The sequence below is a fragment of the Ictalurus punctatus genome, chromosome 9 (assembly GCF_001660625.3).
Source record: "Ictalurus punctatus breed USDA103 chromosome 9, Coco_2.0, whole genome shotgun sequence".
NCBI classification, from domain to species: Eukaryota; Metazoa; Chordata; class Actinopteri; order Siluriformes; family Ictaluridae; genus Ictalurus; species Ictalurus punctatus.
Window position 1 is genome coordinate 24,934,013 of NC_030424.2, and position 24,060 is coordinate 24,958,072.

The following is a 24,060-nucleotide window of genomic DNA, read 5'->3' on the forward strand; positions in this document are numbered from 1 at the left end:
CATAGACCTGCTGCAGGGAGGCATGAGGACTGCAGATGTGGCCAGGGCAATAAACTGCAATGTCTGTAATGTAAGACGCCTAAGACAGCGCTACAGGGAGACAGGAAGGACAGCTGATCGTCCTTGCAGTGGAAAATCTCACATCTCACACCAAGAACTGACAAATCTGGTGCAGTCCATGAGGATGACATGCACTGTAGTACTTAAAGAAGCTGGTGGAGACACTAGATACTGACTGTTACTTTTGATATTGACACCCCCAGCCCCCCCCCTTTGTTCAGGGACTCATTATTCCATTTCTGTTTGTCAAATGTCTGTGAAACTTGTTCAGTTTATGTCTCAGTTGTTGAATGATTTTATGTTAATACAAGTGGCTCCTGCTTGGATGGAATGAAAACCTGCACCCACACCAGCCCTTTCCGGACACCCCTGCTTTAAGGGCTACACACACTGAACACTGACTGGCCATTTTAATTGGAACACCTTTTACACCTGCTCATTCAAGCAATTTTCAGCCATGCAGATATGCAGATCCAGGTCAAGAGTTTCAGTAAATGCTCACATTAAACATAAGAATGTGGAAGAAATGTGATCTCAGTGACTTTAACTGTGGCAGATGTGCTGGTTTGTGTATTTCCGAAACCGCTGATCTCCTGGGTCTCTGGAGTTTACACAGAATGGTGTGGAAAAATGGCATGAAAAATGCCTTGTTGAAGACAGAGGTCAAAGGAGAATGGCTAGACTGGTTTGACCTGACAGGAAGTCATCACCTGCTCTTTTCCCAATCTTCAACTGTCCAGTTTCAGTGAGCCTGTGGCCTCAGATTCCTCTTCTTGGCTGAGATTAGTGGAACCTAATGTGGTCTTAGGTGTTGTAGCTCATCCATCTTAAGGTTGGCATGTTGTGCATTCAGAAATGCTTTCCTGCTCACTACAGTTCTAAAGAGTGGTTATTCCAGTTATCATAGCCTTAATGTGTGAATGAGTGTGTTAATGTGTGTGTACTTGGTTCCCCGGGATGGAAAGGGAGCCCATCCTTGGTATGTTCCCTTCTCACCCCCAGAGTTTCCAAGTAAAGTGACTAAATTACTGAACGAATTACTGGCTATTGTGAAAATCAACAAGGGACAAATAAGGGAACAAATAACACAGTACAAATGAACATTGGACTAGCATTCCATTATGAATTTTAAAACGCAAGTATACAGTGTCCTCCACTAATATTGGCACCCTTGGTAAATATGAGCAAAGAAGGCTGTGAAAAATTATCTTAATTATTTAACCTTTTGATCTTTTGTTAAAAAAATTCACAAAAATACTTTGCTCTCATGGATATCAAACAATTGCAAACACAACACAAGTTTATCAGAAGATGCTTAGCATTGCCCTGACATGGAAACAAAACTTACAGAATGTCACCATTTTTTGTCTTAGAAACCTCTAATAAAATACCTGAACAAAGTATCCTGTATTTATCAAGTACTTACTCTGTATTTACCTAGACAAAAGCCAAGCTAAGACAATAACGGTACATTCCATACAGCTTAACCATGCTACATATATTTTCAATGCAGTGTATGCAAATTGTGTCCTACTATTAAAACAGCCATGCAAAAGTCAATAAGCTGTTAAGTTTTATTTTAGAAACTTACATTATATTTGCTATTCAAAGTGTCAGTTCATATCAAGTCAGTTAGCCACATATCAGATATGCATGCACAAGCATGTGTATAACAGACCATAAATGTCATTATTTTAAGATCTTGTTAATCTCATATGGCTGTGGATCTGTAATATATAATTATCCTTGCCACTATAGCTATGAGAAATTAAAATTATGGACAACCATCCTAGATAGATATATAAACTGGTCAGCCATAACATTAAAACCACTGATAAGTGATGTGAGTAACATTGATTATCTCGTTACAATGGCACCTGTCAAGGGGTGGGATATAATAGGAAGTAAGTGAACAGTCTGTTCTCAAAGCTGGAAAAATAGGCAAGCGTGAGGATCTGAGGGACACTGACAAGGGGCAAATTGTGATGGCTAGATACCTGGGTCAGAACATCTCCAAAACCGCAGGCTTTGTGGGGTGTTACCGGGATGCAGTGGTTAGTATCTACCAAAAGTTGTCCAAGGAAAGGCAACTGATGACAGGATCATGGGCACCCAAGGCTCATTGACACGCATGGGGAGCGAAGGCTAGATCATCTGGTCATATCCCACACAAATTGGTGAAAGTTAATGATGGATATAATAGAAAGGTGTCAGAACACACAGTGCATCACAGCTTACTGTGTACTGTGTGGGGCTGTGTACCCGCAGACCAGTGAGAGTGCCCATGCTGACCCCTGTCCACCGCCGAAAGTACCTACAATGAGCACGTGAGTATCAGAACTGGACCATGGAGCAGTGGAAGAACCAGTGGCCTGGTCTGATGAATCAGGTTTTCTTTTACATCATGTGGTGTGTGAGAGCCGCTTACCTGTGGAAGAGGCGGTACCAGGATGCACTATGGGAAGAAGGCAAGCTAGTGGAGGCAGTGTGATGCTCATGGTCTGTTGGGAAACCTTGAGTCCTGGCATTCATGTGGATGTTACTTTAACATGTATCATCTTCATGGCAATGGATCCTTTCAGCAGGATAACGTGCCCTGCCACACTGCAAAAATTGTTCAGGAATGGTTTGAGGAACATGAGAAAGAGTTCAAAGTGTTGACTTGGCCTCAAAATTCCCCAGATCTTAATCTGATCAAGCATCTATGGTATGTGCTGGACAAACAAATCTGATCCATGGAGGCCCCACCTCAAAACTTACAGGACTTAAGGAATCAGCTGCTAATGTCTTGGTACCAGATACCACAGCACACCTTCAGAGGTCAGAGCTGGTTTGGTGGTACAAGGGGGACCTACACAATATTAGTCAGGTGCTTTTAATGTTATGACTGACCGATGTAGATATCCTTATTAGAGAGAATGAAAAAATCTTGTTGAAGAAGAAATTTTAATGAAACATGTTTTAACAAGATTTAACAGGTTGCCATTTACTGGATATATAATAAAATCAGTGATTAATGAATTATTGTATAAAGTTTATCAATCTTAAATGAATTATTTATTGGTACTGGTTTGTACACTTTGTTTGTAAGGGATATAAAATGACAGCAATAATCAAGGCCCCACAGGTTGATTATTTTCCTATAACAACTATATACCATATTATTCATCTGTTCATAGTACATTTAATGTTGTGAAGGTCCACGTTAGTTGTTAGTTCCTCATTTCATTTATGTTTTAGTTGCTCTAAACAGCCACTCCCTCATTAGAATATCTTTTTTGTCTCCTGATTTTAATAAATCAACAATGCAGATTGTCCTGTTACCGCGAAAGCTCAAAGCCGTCCATGCTGAAGACTCACCCATGTTTGAAAAATTAAAGGTTCAAAACTTGAAAAATGACTTTGATCAGTGGATATCAACAGCAGTACTAGGGCTCACTGCTCTGTATGGTTTCATCCTCCCTCTGGCTCAAACACTCCTCAGCTCCTCATAGGGATAATGTGCTGAGGAGACCTTCATGACCTGGATCAGGTGTGTTGGGAGTTAAAGCGGAATCATTGAGAGGCACTGAGTCTCTAGGACTGGAGTTAAGAATCCCTGACAATCTTTCAAATATTTGTTTTCAAAACGTTTCAATGAAGTTTATTAACAAAGATTTCGATTTTGAAAGGGTGCTTTTAAAAAGAAACAATGCATACAGTAGCATTTTTGTGAAACTTGAAGTTACATTTTCTTTATCAGTAGGGTCTGATGTACACACTTATGTTTGCTCTAAAAAAAATCTGTTTGCTTATCCCTCCCAGGAGGTCACATACAACCATACACAGTACGACGTGTAATGCAATGCTTTTTATGACTGTCTGTGACATAAAATAGAATTTACATTTAGAAAAGGGAAAATATATATTTTTTTTAAAGTACAAAAATATAATGTAAGGATATAAAGCTTGGTGGCAGCAACAGTCTGCTTATAGTTGGTATAAAGTGCAGATACAGTATGTGCATTTGTTTTGTGCAAAAAATATAATGATGTGCAACATTAAGCTGATATTGAATATTGAAAGTGCCCACAGACAGTCATGTGGAAAAATAAGTACACCCCATGGAAATTGTTGCCTTTTTTGATATATTTGGACAAGCAAACATTTGATCCTCTTTGAAACAGTGGCAATTAATAAAGTTGATATACTCTATCAAATGAGACACAAAACTAACATTTTGTAGTAATTTTCACAATTTAAATGAACAAAAAACAGATCAGTTGCCAGTGATTAGATCCTGCTTAGGGAGTGCAGGTGGAAAGTGTCTTATTTAAACCCCTCTCATATCTAGTGTCTGGTGTTCCCTTTATTATTGAGGTGTGTGGTGTCATCATGCCAAGACCTAAAGAGTTCTATAAGGCCTTCAGAAAAAAAGATTGTGGATGCCTATGAGTCTGGGATTTAAAAAGATCTCCAAATTATTTGAAATCCATTATTCCACTGTAAGGAAAATCATCTACAAATGGCACAGATATCCCATCCCAGCAAATTCATCCCAAGAACAGACCATCTGATGCAAAAAGAAGTCTCCAAGAACCCCAAAGTTTCATCACAGGATCTGCTAGTAAGTCTTGCAACTGCTGGTATCAAAGTGCATGCGTCTAAAATCAGAAAGAGATTGCACAAATTTGACCTGCATGTGAGGCGTGCCAGGAAAAAGCCTTTGACTACAGTTTGCCAATGAGCATATACAGACGAATCAAGGATAGAGTTGTTTGGCCACAGTAACAACAGACATATTTGGCACAGACCACAAACAGCTTTGAGAAGCACCTCATACCAACTGTGGTGCACGTTGGTAGAAATGTTGTAGTTCAGGCTTGCTTCACTGCCTCAGGGAGTGAGGACACCTCAAATTCTTTGATTCAACTATGAATTCTGAATTGATGCTCACATCAAAGAGTGCTTGAAGATAATGTGAGGTCATCTGTCCGAAAATTGAAGTTGAACCTTTGAAGTTGAACCATCTAAGAGTGGAATGTCTAAAAGTGTCATCATCAATAAAGCAAATATTCTGAGAGTCAGAGAGTATTTCAAAGTAACTGAAATAAATATTGTTATACTAAGTCCCATATCCATTACAAATATTAATCTGAGTTGTTTTTTTAATGCTGCTTTTGTGTTTTTAGGGCTTTTTGCCTTCAGTCTCTTCACCTAGTCAGTTCAGGTTGGTCTGTATAAACAGACCGGCCTGTCCAGAACAATCCATCTAATGGCCAAGAAAAACTCCTCCTACCACCAAGTGCTCTAGCAGTATATTTCAGGCCAGCTGAAGGTGAAGGTTATGATGCATTTGCTTGTATCTGAGCTTTTTTTTTTTTTTTTTAACTTCATTTTACTGCTGTCAGCACTCAAATCAAGAACTGAAACCAGTGACTGATTTCTACAAACACCCCTTAACAAACTGCTTCACTGACATTTCTTACATCAGTTGTATGCTAGAAATCTAACAACAACTGTGTATTTGCCTTTAAAATGTAAGCACTAATATTAGGTTGATTTTAGATGCAGGCATTTTGAATCTCTGCTATTACAGTTGATTAGATCATTTTTTCTAGGCCATGCCTGACCTGCCTTCAAATTTTGCATTGTGTAAACCACATCATAGCATTCAAACCCAACATGGAGTGATGGGGGATTTTCTGGTTGACAGCTGAAAGGGTATCATTATGTCTGGTTTGATATACAGAAATTCATACTTTACTAAAAGTGGAAAAATACTGAAAATGATAGTTTTCTGGCACACTGCAACCACTCCAGTAAAATAGTCTTTGTTAACTGCATGTTACAGAGGTCGTATACTGGTCTTTTTATATATATATATTTTTAACATAAATAATGTGAAATTAAAGTGGTAATAATGACTCATATTTTGTGAATAGGAGACATACAGCAAATGTGACACATTACCTCCATTTTTTTGGCATGCAAAAGGTTTTATTTGTGCCAACTTTATTGTTAATTATTAAAATTAAGATGATATATTGAATATCTGTACACTGAAATAAGATGTGCAATTACACTGTTCTAAAATCGAGAGTGGGATGTGTTTATGTAGTGACAGAAACATAAAATCTCATGAGCATGGAATAAAGTATGTGACTATATGTATGTGTGTGTGTGTGTGTGTGTGTGTGTGTGTGTGTGTGTGTGCGTGTGTGTGTACTGTAATGTTGGCTTGCTTAAAAAAATACAAATTATTGTTCAGTTATTGCAGCTATAAGCTCTGTGGAGCCCATGCCTCTTTTTCTTCGTGCCTGACAGAAAGGCAAAGTCAAGTGGACAAGCTTAATGATCCGAGTTTATGACCTTTTAGCACTGAGAGCCCTGTTCTATTCAACAGGTAATTTACGTCACACACGGTGGAGCAGCAATGTGTTTTTCACCCTAAAATATTCCATAAAGCCTGACTTGGGGCCTATAGCATTCTGCAAATGATAATTAGCCCTTCGAAGTTTGGGATGTAAAATGGTACTGCAGTAGAGGTATCATTAGGAAATTCTAGCAGGAGTTGCATAATTAGGGTGTTTATATACCGTATGGCTGCCAAAGGTTGTGAACATGGTGACACAAATTCTGTTGTTTCACCTTCTAGGCATGGTGTGAAAATAAACGGTCCACTGCTCCCTGTTTTACAGAGCCCAGGAGGTGATGTTGTGGTTAGTTTTAAAAATGTGTGGCTATGAATTAATATATTAAGGCTACAGGAGAGCTATATCATGGCCATGAAGTAATTAATACAGACTTAAACCACTGTGATCACAGGAATCTGAGCAGTGAGATGACTGATAATAATACAATCCAAACTTGCAATGAAACATAAAGACATCACTGGTACTACAACATGGATGTACCATTAGACTGCATCACTTTAGGCGTATTCTCAAAGCAAATCGACTTTTTTTCCCACACGCTCCTACCAAATAATTAACTAGAGGCCATGTATGACTTTCAAGTTATAAAAATCGTGGCCATGCATGGAATAGAGATTATTAGTGTGTGGCCTCTGAATATTAATATTGTAACATGTGGTCCGAGGCAATAAGCAAGTATGTAAACTCAGCAGATTCTTTATTAAGGGCGTTCCAAACATTGTCATCCAAATCAGTAGAGGAGATCAGAGAACAGGTAGGCAACCATAAACAAGGGAAATCAATAATAATAAATGAAAATGCAGGCACAACTCGGAAAAACATACATCATAGTCAAAGAATAAGGCTCAGAAACGTACATAGACAAAAACAAAACTTCATGCCCAGGAATGGAGAGAACAAGTCTTAAATAATCAAACTAATACGATACAGGTAAGCACATTAGGGAACAGTCCAGTGACGAGACAGACAAACGTGTCAATTGCTTACAGGGGAATTCGTGACACTAGTGGCCCCAACATATTATCTCATATCTCAATATATTCATTTGTTTAACTGTTTATTAACTTTTTACACTCTGCTTTCAAAAATCTTGATTTTGTTTTTCAGCTTTTTTGTAATGGCTCAGAGTAAATCCATGACAACCTGACAGCATAATAGAGAAATAAAATGTCTTTTACAGGATCCTCCGCAGAGGTGAAGCAATGATGAAGGAAATTAAGCAAATGAATGGCGTTTTAAATCATCCAGAGAACTATAATATGTTTTTTTCTGCCAGTCGTTTTTCCCTCGTGTATTGTCAAATGTGCCAAACTGATTGAGCTGGTTGGCTGCCCATGGGATATGGAAGTCATTACTCTAATAAAAGACAAGCTAAATTACACTTTGAGTAGAATTTAGATAGAAAGGATTTGACAAAGGAATTAGTTACAATGAGGAACTACAATCAGTTTTATGGTGACCACCACAGGGCTTGAGAACTCATTACATGGCCAGTTGTTTCCTTTATTTTCAGGAGCATCAATTTGCAAGCCATATGGAAATTGGTGGTGATAGATGAGGGAGCCCTTTCAGCAAAATACAGCTGAATAAACTCCATAGAAAAAGAAAAAAAACTTCACAGAGGCAGATGACTACATGAATGAATGAAGGAAGGAATCTTCATCATGTCTGACTGTGTAATCTGGTTTTATAACTACTAGTGGGCCACAGGTGCATTATCCAGTCAGGTATAGCCAGAATGAGAAGGCAGATGGGTCAGTCTGAATCTCTGGTTTTGCTGGGCGAAATTTTGATATTGCCTATCTGAGAGCAGAAAGCCATCCAAAACAAGAATTGGGAATATTAATATCCTGTATGCTTACCTTCTATTGCTGCAGCTGGAGCCTTAGCGTGCTAATCAAGTAGTATATCAGGGCTGGACAAATCAGTAGCCTGGGTACCTGGAACATGCTGATTTTATGTACAGACTATTATTATTATTAGTAGTAGTAGTAGTAGTAGTAGTAGTACTATTTTAGTAGTAGTTGCAAGAGGTGGAACGTAACAAGCTACATGTACTCATTGCAAAAGATGGTCTACTGTAATGGTGCTTTTTCAAGTAAATCGTAGCACATTTACTTTAGGTTTTTTTTGTTTGTTTGTTTGCTTGTTTGTTTAATATATAAAATATTTAACATTGCTACGTTTATTTATTATTTAAAAAAATGCATTTAACCACAGAAGACTGTAATCCAATTAAATGAGATCATGTAATAATTTCAAGACCCAGTCAAAATTAAGCAGTTTCCTGCTGAAAGTCTACACTTCAGGTGCCCAATGCTTAATCAGCAGCAGCAATGTTTGAGACAGTGGAGATAGATAAGCAATTTATCAGGTATCTTCAGGTACAGGGAACCCGTTAGCTAGCTGAGTGAACTAGACTAGCTAGCCAGATCTTTTGATGCTTTACAGTATTAAAGCTCAGTATTAAATTTTAAATCTTACATGAGTGTGCAGGAATTGCCTATTGTGTTAAATACACAGTACAGTTTCTAAGTGCTGCTACAGTACAGCATATAAGTAATGCTCAGGATAATGTATAAGAGGCACACTTGCTGGATAGTTAACTACATAGATAGAAACATTTATAAATTAACATGGGCTAGCTTGGTAGCTAAAAATCCTAGCAAGTTACTAAAACCACAACAGAATTTGGCTAAGTTGGCTAGCCAATATATAGCGTTATATACTGTTGATAATCAAGGTGATGTTCACTACAGATGGCAGCCAGATTTCCATATTGTTTTTTTTACATAGAATGTGAGGACAGAATACCACAGCTCATAGCCAAAACTGGCCACTTATTTTTTTCTGAAGTGGACAAACATGATGTGCACATTAAGTACATTTTTAGAAGAGAATAATAATGATAAAATTTGTCTGTATTATTGCTCTATTAATTAACTAGCTAGATTATCATGTGCTATTATGTTGTATTAGCTACTACTTTTCAGCCTAGTCAACCATAACAGACTGGCAAGCTAGCAAATAAATGTATAACTTGTTCTCTGCCTGCAATGTCATCTTGCAACTTCTGTCAAATGAATTCCAGGTATTTTATTATTATCAGTTCGAAAGGAGGCTTGAAATTCCCTCATATTCTCTGTGAAATGTGTTTTGTGATTTTTATTAAGTTGCAAACACAATGAAATAAACATTCCTTTGTATTATATCCCAACAACAAACACTGGCCAAGTTAAATAAATTATAGATGAGATTCAAATAGATATTCCGATTCCTGTTCTTCTGCTGTTGTAGACATTTCCACCTCAAGGTTGGCATGTTGTGCATTTTGAAATGCTTTTCTGCTTAGCATGGTTGTAAAGAGAGATCATTTGATTTACCGTAGACATCTCTGTTAAATAAAAACAGTCAGGCCATTTTCATTTGACCTCTCTCATCAATAAGCTACTACAGAATTGCTGCCTTCCAGATGTTTTCGTTGTTGTTTTTCACACCATTCTGTCGCACCAACGTTAGAGACTGTTGAGCACGAAGATCCCAGAAAATCTCTTTTTTTTCCCCCTATATTCTGATGTTTGATGTGAACATTAACTGAAGAATTTGGCCTACATCTGTATGATTGTATGTATTGTGCTGCTGCCACATGGTTGGCTTATTGGATTATTACATGACAGTGCAGGTGTACAGGTGTTCCTAGTAAAGTGTAAGTGAACACATGCTTCTAAATTTGTTAGGAAAGTAAAATGTGCTTTTTAATGAGAGTCCTCTGAGGAAAAAAAGCCTGATAAACTAGAAAGGGGTCTATTGATTCAGACCTGCTCACTCAGGTCTCTCATCCCAATTAGCTTCCATTAAAATGGTAAAAGTTGTTTGGACAATTCAGGATAGACTCTGTGTCCAGATCAAGCAGTTAGTGCCCTTTCTCACTGTCTCTCTTCACTGACTGTAGGTTTCATTCTCTCTAGCACTGTCTCCCTCTTTTCATCTGTCATTCTTAATGCTAATCATTAGTCTTCTTCACGTACAGATGGCCTTTAGGAGTCCTGACCCTGCTCATCTCCTTCTAGAGACATTGACCCACTATGGCACGTGTCTCCAGAGCAAATCACTGCCATTTATTCAAATAAGCCTAGTCAGTGAGAAGCTAGGCTGTGGACTGATGTAGAAATCCTGCCCTGTCCCTCAGAGCTGCTTGTGCAGTGTGCCCATTGACTAGTCTCAGACATGTGGTAAATTCACAGATCACTGTTGATCAAAAGATTATCATGACATTAAACACATTGACAGTGATTCTATAAGAGGTCAGTGAATTGCATATCTCAAACCAATATCACAAACCAAAAGCAATGAGAATGAAATATATATATGGAATATAATTCAATGCTATACAAAATAGAATAAATGCATGTCTTTTCTAGAGCTGGAACCATGTACTGATTTATTGATTTATTAATAATTAGCAAAAAAAAAAAACTTTTTAAATCAATAGGTGCTCATTATTTCAGATATTATTTTATTGCATGCATGCAAATTATGCATTCCTGATCCATTATTAAACATATACTGTATATCTGTTTTTCAAAACAGTCCTAATATTGTCTTTAACTGGTCTTCAAATGTTTTTCAGAATCAGTTTTTGATCTCTTTCAAATTACACTGCCATCCTTTGTTGCTGGTATAACCGTCTAGTGGTGCACCACAACTTTAATAGAAATGATTGATTTAATTATAATGTTGATTGCCCCTTAACCTCCAAATAATTTATACTCTTGAATAGCCATATGCCAGTAATTATTTACACTGTGTACTCTATTGTCGGCGAAGGCTTTTAATCATCCAGGTCATTTACAGTGTCCTGTGGTTTAAATACCAAGTAATCATCTATAATTCATTCCAACTGATGAAGGCTCCTGGATGATTAACAACAGATCTTCACTAATCGCAGGGTTTGTGGTTCGAGTCCCGGCCCACATTACTCCACATGCCAAAGTGTCCTTGGGCAAGACACTGAATCCCAAGTTGCCCCTGCTGGCAGGCTAGCACCTTGCAAGCACTTTGTAGAACCTCTAAGGTTAAAGGTGCTATATATGTGCAGACCATTTACAGTTTAAATTTTTTAATGGCCTAGGAAAATTTCTACACCTTTATTAGAAATTCCAGGATCTGTGAATATACCAAAAGTACGTGGACACCTTACCATAACACCCACATGTGGTTCTTCACCACAAATTTGGAAGCAACACACTTTTATAGGATGCCATTTTATGCTATAGCTTTACAATTACCTTCAATGGAACTAAGGCCCCCAAACCTGTTCCAGCATGACAACTCCCCTGTGAACAAAGCGGAGTGGAAGCACTCGAATGGCCTGGACAGAGCCCTGACCTCAACGCCATTGAATACTTTTGGCATGAACTTGAACGCTGACTGCACCCGAGGCCTTCTAACCCAACAAAAGGCGCAAAAGTGCAAAAGGATAAGAGAGTCAAGTGGGTCAGAACGGTCAGAAGAGTCAGTGTGTGAGGGTCAGGTGTCCACAAACCTGTGGCCATATAGTGTACATAAATATACAATTTGCAGAAGTCATCATGTATCCATGCTATTCCAAATAGGCCATAAAATGGATTCCTTTTTTGTAGATACACTGTAAAATTTCTTCCTTTTCTTTCCACTCAGAAATGATGTGGAATACATTTTTTTGTACTCCCCTTTATCTTACTATTTTAATAAGCCCATTATGTTTCATCCAAGTTGTGAAGGAGGGCTGGACAAATCCTAAATGCATTAGTTAGCCCAGTGGGTAAGTGTACTTGTCCAGTTTCTTGTTGTGGTTGCCTGGAAACCTAACTGAGTAGACTAAAAAGTTGTTATTTAATTTAAAGTAATGTAATAGCTCATGTACCATAGCTTGTTAAGTACATTAATACACACTAAATGATCATGTTTGTGAGCTTGAGAAAAAGTCAGCAAGTATATGATGTCACGAATTCTGACTCTCAGCACATGGCACAGTGATTCTTCTTTGTCATACATTAGTCCTTAATTAGTTTGTCTATTTATACTCTTCAGTTTCATGATTTATTGTATAATTAAGTTCCCAGCCTTAATTTCCTGTTTCCGATAAAGTCCAGTTTTTGACCTTTGCATATTTTTATTTTTTTTACTTTATCCCATTTTATTGTTGCCTATCTGTTCATCGAGCTACACTAGAGAGTACGGCTACGATTATTGTTTCTGGTCTTATAAAACATGCCAAGCACCTGCATATGCATCCTGCCTCTCAATTTCACATATTGCAACTGGTCATTATTTCAGCTATGAGAATCGGTTCACTGTTCTCTGTTCACATCATACATAAAAGATATTTGAGTCTGGCCAGCATCATTATTTCCTCTGGATATGTTTAACCGCAAGGTTATTGTTAATTACAGCACAAGCGTTAACATACACAACAGCTTTGTGGTGGACTTCATTTTGTAAAGGTTTCATCAGTGTGTCCACATACACTATATGGACAAACATTTTTGGACCATTACACCCAAATGTGGTTCTTCCCCAAACTGTTGCCACAAAGTTAGAGGCACAAAATTGTATAGGATGACTTTGTACTTTGGAGCATTACAATTTCTACAATTTCCAAGAGGCACAAACCTGTTCCAGCATGACAATGCTTCTGTGCACAATTCAAGGTCCATGGTTTTGCCAAGGTTGGAATGGAAGAACTTGAGGGCCTGTAGGTGACCTCAACCCCACCTTTGGGATAAACTGGCATGCCGAAGCACATGGTGGCTTAGTGGTTAGCACGTTCGCCTCCAGGGTTGGGGGTTTAATTCCCACCACTGCCCTGTGTGTGCAGAGTTTGTATGTTCTCCCTGTGCTGTGGGGGTTTCCTCCGAGTAATCCGGTTTTCTCCCCCAGTCCAAAGACATGCATTGGTATGTCCAAAGAGTCCGTAGTGTATGAATCGGTGTGTGAATGTGTATGTGATTGTGCCCTGTGATGGATTGGCACCTCGTCCAGGGTGTACCTCGCCTTGTGCCCGATGCTCCAGGTTCCCTGTGACCAAGTAGGATCGAGGATGGATCTATGGATGGATGGAATGACCTTATAAGCCTCCTTTAGAGGATTCTCAAATGCCTATTCTTTACGGACTGAAAGGTTTTCACAGTTATCATTATGAACTGGGGCTCCTGCACATGTGTGTCACTGGAGATGACTGGCTCCTTATCAACTAACTGTTCCTCAGTAAAGTGCTTTACTTTAAAAGCTGATTCACAACTCATCAGGATAGGTGGTACTTGTCCACGCCAAGGGCTCATATTAGCCAGACTGTATTGTCCAGTCCAGCACAATAAGCTGGTAAACGGCTGAGCCCATTCTCCCAGGAAAAGGTGTGGACATAAAGAGGGAGAGTGGACTAAATTCAGGGTGCCACATCTTTCTCCAGTGATAGCAATAAAGTCAATACGATCAATCTCTAATGGCCTCTTCCCCTCTGATGGTCCCTGTTTAATCAGAGTAAGAGCAGGAGGTAGCCTGCATGCCCGGCTACAGCCATTAATTTTGCCTTTCCCATTGGTGTGTTTGTTTTTTTATTGCCTCTACAGTGCAAAGCTGGCATTCGTCAGCTTGTCTGATTGAGCTCTGTTCAATACTAAAGCAGTAAAGAGGGACGAGACGGATGACTCGTGGGCTACTGCATAACCACTCCGTGCAAGCAAAGCACAGCAACAGAGTGTATCTCCCATATGGCATCTCCCTCCCCAACTTGTACATGACTTTCATTCGATTTCCTCTGGATATTGCACACCAGGAATTTTAATAATAGGTTCAGAATGAGTGAGTTGCTGCCTCAAATCCTGCTAGCGTCTAAGTGACAGTGTCACTTTTCATACAAGTGCCCAGTTAGACTCAGTGATATACTCTCAGTCAAATGTTCTGAGGAAACCTGTTGAACAGTGGAAAGTATCAGGCTTTGATTTCACCTCAGTGGCCAGCGGTGCAGCTAGCATGTGGTGGGAAGTGCATATGGGCTGATCAAAGGGGCTGTCAGGTCTCCAGTTGTCAGGAAAACAGCCCCTATTCCCCACACTCATTATCCATCGCTCACTTCTCCAAGTCTGGCCAATAAGTGTCTACTGTCTCGTCTATGGGGTCCAATTCCTGGACCAGAAAACAGCCACTTACGATCTGGTCCAGTGAGTCAGGCTATAAAAAAGAACTACTGTCCTATGCGCCATGCTGAAGAGCTACAATCTGTATACATTTCTCAGCTGCTGTAAGGAACAAAAAGATTTAAAGTTGGATGTATCCGTGGCCACTTTTGTTCCATTTCACCCTTCACTCCTTGAGGCATTTTTGTATTAATCAAATTTTCAAGTGATGAGACAAAATAATAATAATAATAATAATAATAATAATAATAAACATATGCACTTAAAAAAAAAAACAATCCTTTTTGTCCACTCTGTATTGTGAGGAGATTAAACTACAAATATTGTCACTTGACTTCTGAATGTAAACAGAGACTCAACAAATTTTATTAATGTTAACTCTGATCATACAAAGTGACATGGACAAGCATCTTGTTGCTTAAAAAGTGGGTATAGAGTATTGCTTAGACTATAAAACTATAGAGGGAATGAAGGACTCCTGGTGTGAAAAGCCTAATTTACTAAAGGTTGCATTTGTAAAAACAGGTGAAAACTTGATAACACCCACAAACAGTGTGCAAGCTCATTAACTAATAGTGTCCATGGAGAATTAAATTTTTCAGTTGCAAATTAGCATGTGCACTCTGTTTTTGCATGTAATGAATTTGCAATTTTGTGTTGTTTCCCATGGAAAGAGTCCAAAACACACTGACTAGTACTGGTACTATAGTGATAATTCACTTGCGTTAAAGAAAATTACTCAAATATGAATAAGTACTAATTTTTTATACATCTACAATTCACACAATCTGAAAAGGTTCAATTTTTCTTTTTCTTATAATAATTATGACAAACTTCATGGACACAAACCAAATACTATAAACCCTGATGAAAAAACAACATCAGAAACCTTCATAGAATCCTTAATGGTTATAATGGGAATTGTATTGGTTTTAATGGAAACTGTAATAGTCCCTGTGGTTGTCTACTGATAATTTGTTGCCTTCTATTGATGGCATGTTATGTCTAGTGGATACCATTAAGGACTAGTAATGGTAATTGTTTTAATGGTTAGCTGATGGTTTTGTAATGGCTGGTTTTGAAACCATTAGAATTTCTGTGACGGTTTCTATTGTTTGTTTGTTTGTTTGTTTGTTTGTTTTTTGTTAGCAGGGAAGATAGCTAACTTGTTTAACTTGTTTATCTAGCTTGGGTTTGTTAGCTAGGTATGGTTGATTTATAAATCTTTCTATCTCCAAATTTAGCTAGCTAGCAATGATGGCCCAAAGAGATCATCCTGAGTTACGTATATGTCATGGACCCCAGGCACGATTCCACCTTTGGCCACTAGAGGGCACCTTGACTGTCCTTGCAGAACTACTTTTTCTGTTGTCTCCCTCATTTTCTGTCTAACCATATCCATGTGTTGGTTTTCCCTGCTTGATTAGTGCTATATTTAAGTTCCCTGGTTTTCCTCCTTAGTTGCTGGTGCATTGCATCAAGCATGTTTCTTATTGTTTGGTTTATACACTTGTTTGTTTATATTTAGTGTTTTCTTGTTTTATTTTTTTCCTCTAGTTTTCTGAGTTTCTATTTCCCATAAATTTTCTATTCCTTGAGTCTATTCCTGAGTTTCCCTGGTGTGTTGTCTGTAATGATGAAGCTCTGCATCTGTCTCCCTGGACTCTCCCTTATGACAGGTATAGGTTGTAGTAGCATTCAGAACTGGCAATCGCTTCTGTTTAATATAGATTTTGTGTTTTAAAATATGAAAAGATCAGGCTAGTCTAGCTAGCTGGCTGATGGCTTAGCTGCATGGTTGGTTTTTTTTGTTTTGTTTTGTTTTGTTTGTTTGTTTGTTTTTTCCTTGTGCTGGTTATATGTTGATCTGTGAAATGCTGATATCTCTGCAGGATTCTCTTGCATTTAAAACTGAAGATATGTGATAAACTGGGCCAGGTTATCCGTCTCCATCATCTCTGCTATTTGGCACCTGAAGTTCAGACTTTCAGCTTTTATTTTGACTGAGTCCTGATCTTGAATTATTTAAAATTTGCACACACACTTTTTAATTAGCTTACCTGTTTGGTTGTTGTTTTTCTAGAATAGCACAACCCATCATATTTTATTCCTTATTTAGTAAAATTATTACCTATATCTCCAGTTACAGGGCTTGCATAGACTTGTTCTTGTATTAAGTTTACTTTGTAATCCACCTGTCTAGACTACTAGAGCACTGCACACATAACCAAGGAAACAATTCTTGAGGGCTTCCTGAAAATATTTAATAATGGGGGGTGTCAAGCTGTCTCTCCATCGACTCCAATTTTATCCTCTGCGTTGCTGGTTCAATGGATGCTGAATATATCACATCTGTTAGGGTCAGCAATTCTTTTATTATTAACACTAAATGCTGCTGAGCCATCAACAACAATATTGTTAACTGAATTGGCGAGGGGGGGGAACGCAAAAGCATTTCCTTTCCAGTCACACGGCCAGCTCCACCCATTACACTTGGTCCTCTATTTCTGTTCTTTTTTTCACACCACACAGAATGACAAGACCAGTCAGGGAATGTCTGAACAAGATGAATGTGTCCAAGAGGGTCAAAGTAACGTGTACTCTTGGGCTGAGACAGAAATGTGTCAAGAGCACTGATGCAGAATCTACTTATGCTTTAGACAAGCTTTCAAGGTAGAGAAAATTTTAAAAAGTATTTCTTCATACAGACTGTACAGTAGATAATGTATAATAGATAATGTTGGGGAACCTACATGACTTTTCTAGCTCCTTTTATCACTTGTGTTACAACAGCTATAAACAGTCTTTTTCTCACTAGAGTCTCATTTATTTGCTTTTCAAGATAAGACAGAAATTGCACTGTGTTCTGTTACTGAGAACCCCCAAACTGCAAAGCCTACATTCCTGTTGTGCTGGACAATATGACAAAAATATCATATCACGATACTTGAGGACTTTTCTAAGCTCATGATGCGTATCGTGATATATAATTTAGCTAGCAAACACTGAGTTTGACGATACTTTTCTTTAATGTCTACAAAGATGATTAGATCAAATAAACTTAAAAATCAACAGAATCCATTCAGGACCATTTCATTTGTAATTATTAAAACCTTAAAAAAAAATACATCACCATACCAACAATAGCTCTGAAAAGTGTAATGTGTAATCATGTATCACAATATCAAAATTATAACAAAATATCACCCAGCCCTATGTCTGAAAAGTTACAACTTTACCTCTGTTTGTAAGAAATTGCTAAAACTGGAGACTCCTTCCAAAAAAGCTAAGTAAACATCTCACAGAAAACTACACAATAGCAACAACGGTACATTTGTTTATTAAATATCATTTTATCCATTTATATTTGCATTCAATGCTGTGGAATGTCCACAAAATGTACAATATGACAGCTATGAATAGCTGTTCTCACCCGTCTCTTTTTTGAAAGTAATGCAGCTTGTTATTTTACCAAGAAACTGCAAAGTGTGTGGAGTCTATGTGTAGAACCAGACAATTGCCTCTTGTAGCTATACTTGTTATTTTAGATGTGAGTCTGTCTCTAAGAAATAATCAAATAAAATGTGATTCATCTTAGATAGCATCTTAAAACTCTCAAACAAGAATGAACATGTGAAAAAGCATTGGCACTAAACAAACAGGCACCAGAATGACTGATGTTTTTCTCTTATACCAAATGCAGACGGTGTTCCCTTTCTTGACAGTTTATATTGTGCCCCCACATTTCAACTGGAATAATCGGTGCTCTCAAGTGTGGAGCAGCAGCCTTGATGCTCTGAATTTTGCCCGTCATTTTCACTTCATGCTCAACAAGAGAGTCAGACATAAAGAGGTAGGAAGTTCGACTTTGTCAAAATATTTGCAGCTCTCCCACATTCTCACTCTGCTGCTCATCCTGAAGAAATAAACTACACATGGATTGATGTGTAATGCATTTTGACCCAGTGACCTCTGCAAGCTGTTAAGCATTAGCTTTGCATTTAAAGGGGACATTATGGTGCACACCAGGTGGACAAGCCCATCACTCTCTGCCACCCTTCTACACCTTACTCCACTCCTTTAACCATTGTGGGTTGTTTTAATAAAATGTAATAACTTTTTTCTTTTTTAATACATCTGCTGATTAGCTTTCTTAAATTGAAAAAGTTGCAATTGTGAACAAAGCAATTGTGTCTATGGTAAAAGCCTCTGGCACCAGAAATATCCTTAAAATATGCTTCAAACAGGAAGGAAGCTATTAAATCAAATCTATTTCAGATATTTGACTTTGCTGTGAACTTTTTCTATTTGTATCAATTTCAAAATCTAGTCAGTTCATCTGCTCATTACATGGATAATTCGATATACAGTGCTCTCCACTAATATTGGCATCCTTGGTAAATATGAGCAAAGAAGGTTGTGAACAGCTGTCTTTATTGGACTCTCCTCTTCAGTTCACCCCACAAGTTTTCTATGGGTTTCAGGCAGGGGACTGGGATGGCCATGGCAGGACCTTGATTTTGTGGGCAGTAAATCATTTTTGTGTTGATTTTGATGTATGTTTTGGATCATTGTCCTGCTGGAAGATCCAACCACGGCCCATTTGAAGCTTTCTGGCAGAGGCAGTCAGGTTTTCAGTTAATATCTGTTGATATTTGATAGTCCATGATGCCATGTATCATAACAAAATGTCCAGGTCCTCTGGCAGGAAAACAGCCCCAAAACATTAAAGAGCCACCACCATATTTAACCGTGGGCATGAGGTACTTTTCCATATGGCTATATCTCTGTGTGTGCCAAAACCACCTCTGGTGTTTATTGCCAAAAAGCTCTGCTTTGGTTTCATCTGACCATAGTCCCCGATCCTATTTGAAGTTCCAGTAGTGTCTGGCAAACTGAAGACAATTGAGTTTGTTTTTGGATGAGAGTAGAGGCTTTTTTCTTGAAACCCTTCCAAATCAACTTGTATTGTTGTAGGTGACTTCGGATTGTAATTTTGGAGACTTTCTGACCCGGAGATGCAACTAACTTCTGCAAATCTCCAGCTGTGATCTTTGAAGATTTTTTGGCCACTCGAACCATCCTCTTCACAGTGTGTTGAGACAATATAGACACACGTCCAATTCCAGGTCGATTCATAACATTTACAGTTGACTGGAACTTCTTAAGGATTGCCCAGATGGTGGAAATGGGCATTTTCAATGCTTTTGCTATTTTCTTATAGCCACATCCCATTTTGTGAAGCTCAACAACATTTTGCCGCACATCACTGTTATATTCCTTGGTCTAACCCATTGTTATGAATGACTAAGGGAATTTGGCCTATGTCTGACCTAATATTTATACCCCTGTGAAACAGGAAGTCATGGTTGAACAGTTTCCTGTTTCTAGTCACCTAGGTATACTAAAGAAAATGTAAAATATCAATGGGAATATACCTCAAATATATTTTTCTTGTATTACTTCATAGGGGTGCCAATATTTGTTGCACACCTATATTTAACAAAGATTATTTTGGATAAACCTGCGTTTTGTTCGCAATTGTTTGATATCCATGAGAGCAGAGTACTTTCATGAATTTCTTTTAACAAAAGATCAAACGGTTAAACAATAAAAATAAATTTAAACATACAATAAATTTTTCAAAGCCTTCTTTGCTCATATTTACCAAGGGTGCCAATATTAGTGGAGGGCACTGTAAATACTACAAACAATCAACTATTTGTCTTTTCATGAAAGCCTTGTTCTCCTAGTCCAATATTACAAACTATAAAAACCAAAAGTTTCAGCCTAATTCCCTCACTTCTTATTAAGTGTTTCTTCTCGCTCAGTCTAAGGCTACTCCGTTTACAATCCTCTTAGAGAGTCAACTCATCATCCACTGGGCCTAAACACAGTGAGAGAGGTTATGATTATGCGTTCTACTGTCATATATGATGGAGATGAATGAGCATGACTTTCGGCAACATGGATGTTCTTAATTGTTTCTTAGATGATTCTCAGAGCTCCAACCTTGAGACTCTGTCTAATAGTGTGCTTATTCCTTCTCATCACTACATAAGCCTCCACACAACCCAAGACATGGAGAAACAGGCACTGCAGGCACAGTTGTTGGCTGCTGGAAGCACATGCTTGCCCAGATGAAGAACTAATATTTGCCACAAATAATCTAAACAAGAAAATACATAAATGTTATATTTTAACAGATGCATGGTCACAAAGCACGGAGGAAAAATTCTGGAAGTGAACACACACCCAGCGAGCATGATTTCTCGAAAAGATGTTGAAAATCCAAAAGAGAAATGAAGCATTACAGGGTTAGACAGGTCATGAGGAATTCAGCCCTAATTTGCACAAAGTTGAAGTGCTTCATTTTTTGTGAAGAACTTTTAAAAAGTAATCTAATTAGCTTGAACTTTTCTACCTGAATTTCACCAAATCAATTCAGTAGACTGTGATATCAAAAGTAGAACTGTCCAGCTTATGTTGTCATAATTAGCGCGTCATCAGTCAAGAAACACATTACAGTCATAAATCATTAAGAATCTCTTAAGTGATCTTTCATCTCAAGGAAGTGTTGGCACTCTGACAGGATTACACTGTGTAATGCAAAATGTGAGCAGTACATGTCAGTCAGTTAGTTCTAAAAAATAAGACAGGTGTTTGTTATCAAATCAGGACATCCCTAAATATACACCTTTATTCAATCTAATCTACTGACTTGTTTTTATGCTGTAAAAATGTACTTTGACAAACAAAAAACACAGCATGTCTACACAGAACACAGCTTGTATTGACGTATGCCATCATCATACCTCAGATATTTTGTATCACTTAGCAACAGAAGCTTTCAGAAAACCGTCTTGGTTACCAAAAGGGCATCAATATCGGATTAGCATTAAATTACAGACAACTTCCAGAGATCTGATATTTGTATTGTATCAAAAATTAGATTAAGTGCTTTAAGTGCTCATAAACACTTCTTCTCTAGTTAATGCTTAACTCACCTTAACCCTTAAATGCATGCATGTTTTTGCCATTATTACATATTGGAGTCGTTAGTGACCTGGAGTTTATATCTAACGCAGATGGATCTCTAAAAATAGTACAAAACTGCCCTAATATTTTATTAACAACTAAAAAATAATAAAATACAGCATATTTCTTTATATTTTGACATTTTATTTGTCAATAAACATATATAAATATATACACCATTAAAATTACGAACTTATAATTCATGCACCAAAATTGAAAAAGTATTGCAGCATTTTCATTCAGCCGTTTCAGTCACCATAACATTGAAATCATTACAATATTTAATATTTTCATAATGAAAGTAATTTTATAATGTAGAATTTTCATGGCTAAAAACAGGGACTGTTCCGGTATGAGCCCAGATTGTTCTCCATGCATTTTTTCCAGCATGAAGTTTTGTTTTATGAAAGCTGTGGTAATTTAGCTGTCAGTGTATGACATGATCAGAAAAAGTTGGATTTATCAAGAAACTTGCCTCGGGTGTTGTCACTGTTTATAGGACTACCAGACCGATAAAATACAAAACTTTTTTAACAAGGCTAGTTTGGTGTTATTAGCCAAGGGGAGGCACAGCTAAGCTATAGGTAGCTCCTATATTGTCTAAGTACATTATCTTTCGTTATGCTCTGCTCATATCATGTTCATGTAAACTGGAACTCATATAGACATTTACACACCTTGTTTTCCTGCTCAGCATGAAAGGATGTTAGTGTTTCAGTTTCCCTTTTACTGGTAATAAAATAAATAAATAAATAAATCTGAAAAAAATTGGCATATGTCCATTTTCCTCACACTGACTGTGTGAGCTAGCATTTGGCAGAATTGAGAGCTGTCAGCCAATAAAACATGTGTTTCCACGTTTTTTTCAGTAAACCCTGTCTGATTAGTCTCGGCTCCGTTCACTGAAGATATACAATTACAACACCACCGTCTTCTTTTACTGACATTCAGTTATGTAGTGACAAACCTCTCCAAGTGAAGAATTATTCGTGTCTAAAGAAAATTTTTCGAGGCTACAGCCCCCACTGCCCAGGCCAGGTTACACACCTGGCTAAAAACAATATTATCGAGTAATATTATGATAGGCAAATGTGGCACCTTCTGTGCTTCGCCTGGTAAATTCAGCATCTGGCTCATTCGAAGCTATTATCATGTTCATAATCATCAAAATCAATAGTTTGTTTGCTGACAGCTTCATCATCAGATCCACCATCAAACGACACTAGTATTCTATTAGAAACTTGTTCTGCAGTAAATCGGTGAACGATGTCAAGTTTTGTAACGTTTCTTTTACGTCTGGGGTAATTATGATTGACACGTTATCATCATTGTTTCCAAACATTCCCACCTTGAGGAATAAAAGTGAATTTCACTTATTGAGCCGTGAGAGATTCAATATTGTTATTATACTTTTTTAATAACACTATTACATACCTTGGGTCAGTAGTAACCCTATAGACTTTTTACAATACATTAATTATAAAACATAATTCAACGATTTTATATTTTTATATTGTTGATAATAAATACATTGAGGAATACTAAGAAGGTGGCATTCTAATGTGAAATAATGAGCGAAGGGGAGGGTACTGGATGACATCCCAGATCGCTAACGACCGAGGTATGCATTTAAGTGTTAAAGGGGTGCATAGGTACTGGGATCCTATGGGGTCCAATAAAAACACAGGACGTCAGATATTAAGCTTATGAAGCAAAGTAAGTACAGTTTGATTAACTTGGGAGCTTTATTAGCCTCACTGTGGTTTAAATTACTCATTTGTTTATGTTCTGGGAAAGTGGGTGGTATTAGTCAAACTTTCTGTTGGGATTAGATAAGAGTGCCTGTGGGAGCATATGGAATTAGTCAGTAGTGTCTGCAGGAGCAGTGAGATTGGTCATGACTGTTTGCAGGAGCACCATAATTGGTCAAGATTGTGTGTGGGAGTGAGCAGGATTGATCAAGAGTGTGCAGAAGTAGTGAGATTGGCCAAGAGTGCTTATGGGAGTAGTTTTCTGCAAGTTACATCTTCAAACAAAGGAACAGCAAAATCAATCATTTATGGCCGCACCAATAACAAAAAAAGTCCAGAAAATCCTGTATAGACTGGTCAAGAGCATCTATCAGAGTGAGAGGATTGGTCAAAAGTGTCTGTGGGAGGGGATGAGTTTGGTCAAGAGTTTCTGCAGGTGAACTCAATTAAGAGTGTCTGTGGGAACAATGGCATTGATCAAGAGTTTTCTACAGGAGTGGGAGGGATTGGGAAGGGGTGTCTACCGGAGCAGGTGGGGTCGATCGAGAGTGTCTGCTTGAACAGGCGAGTTTGGTCAAACTATCTGCAGGAGCAGCTGGATTGGTCAAGAGTGTCTGT

At 38.0% G+C, this 24,060-nt stretch overlaps 1 protein-coding gene across 1 annotated transcript in view; it reads right to left on the reverse strand.

Annotated features, from left to right (window-relative positions):
• Positions 1-24,060, reverse strand: part of alk (ALK receptor tyrosine kinase) — a 438,375-nt gene that overhangs the window by 398,996 nt on the left and 15,319 nt on the right. The gene's annotated exons all lie outside the window — the stretch shown is intronic.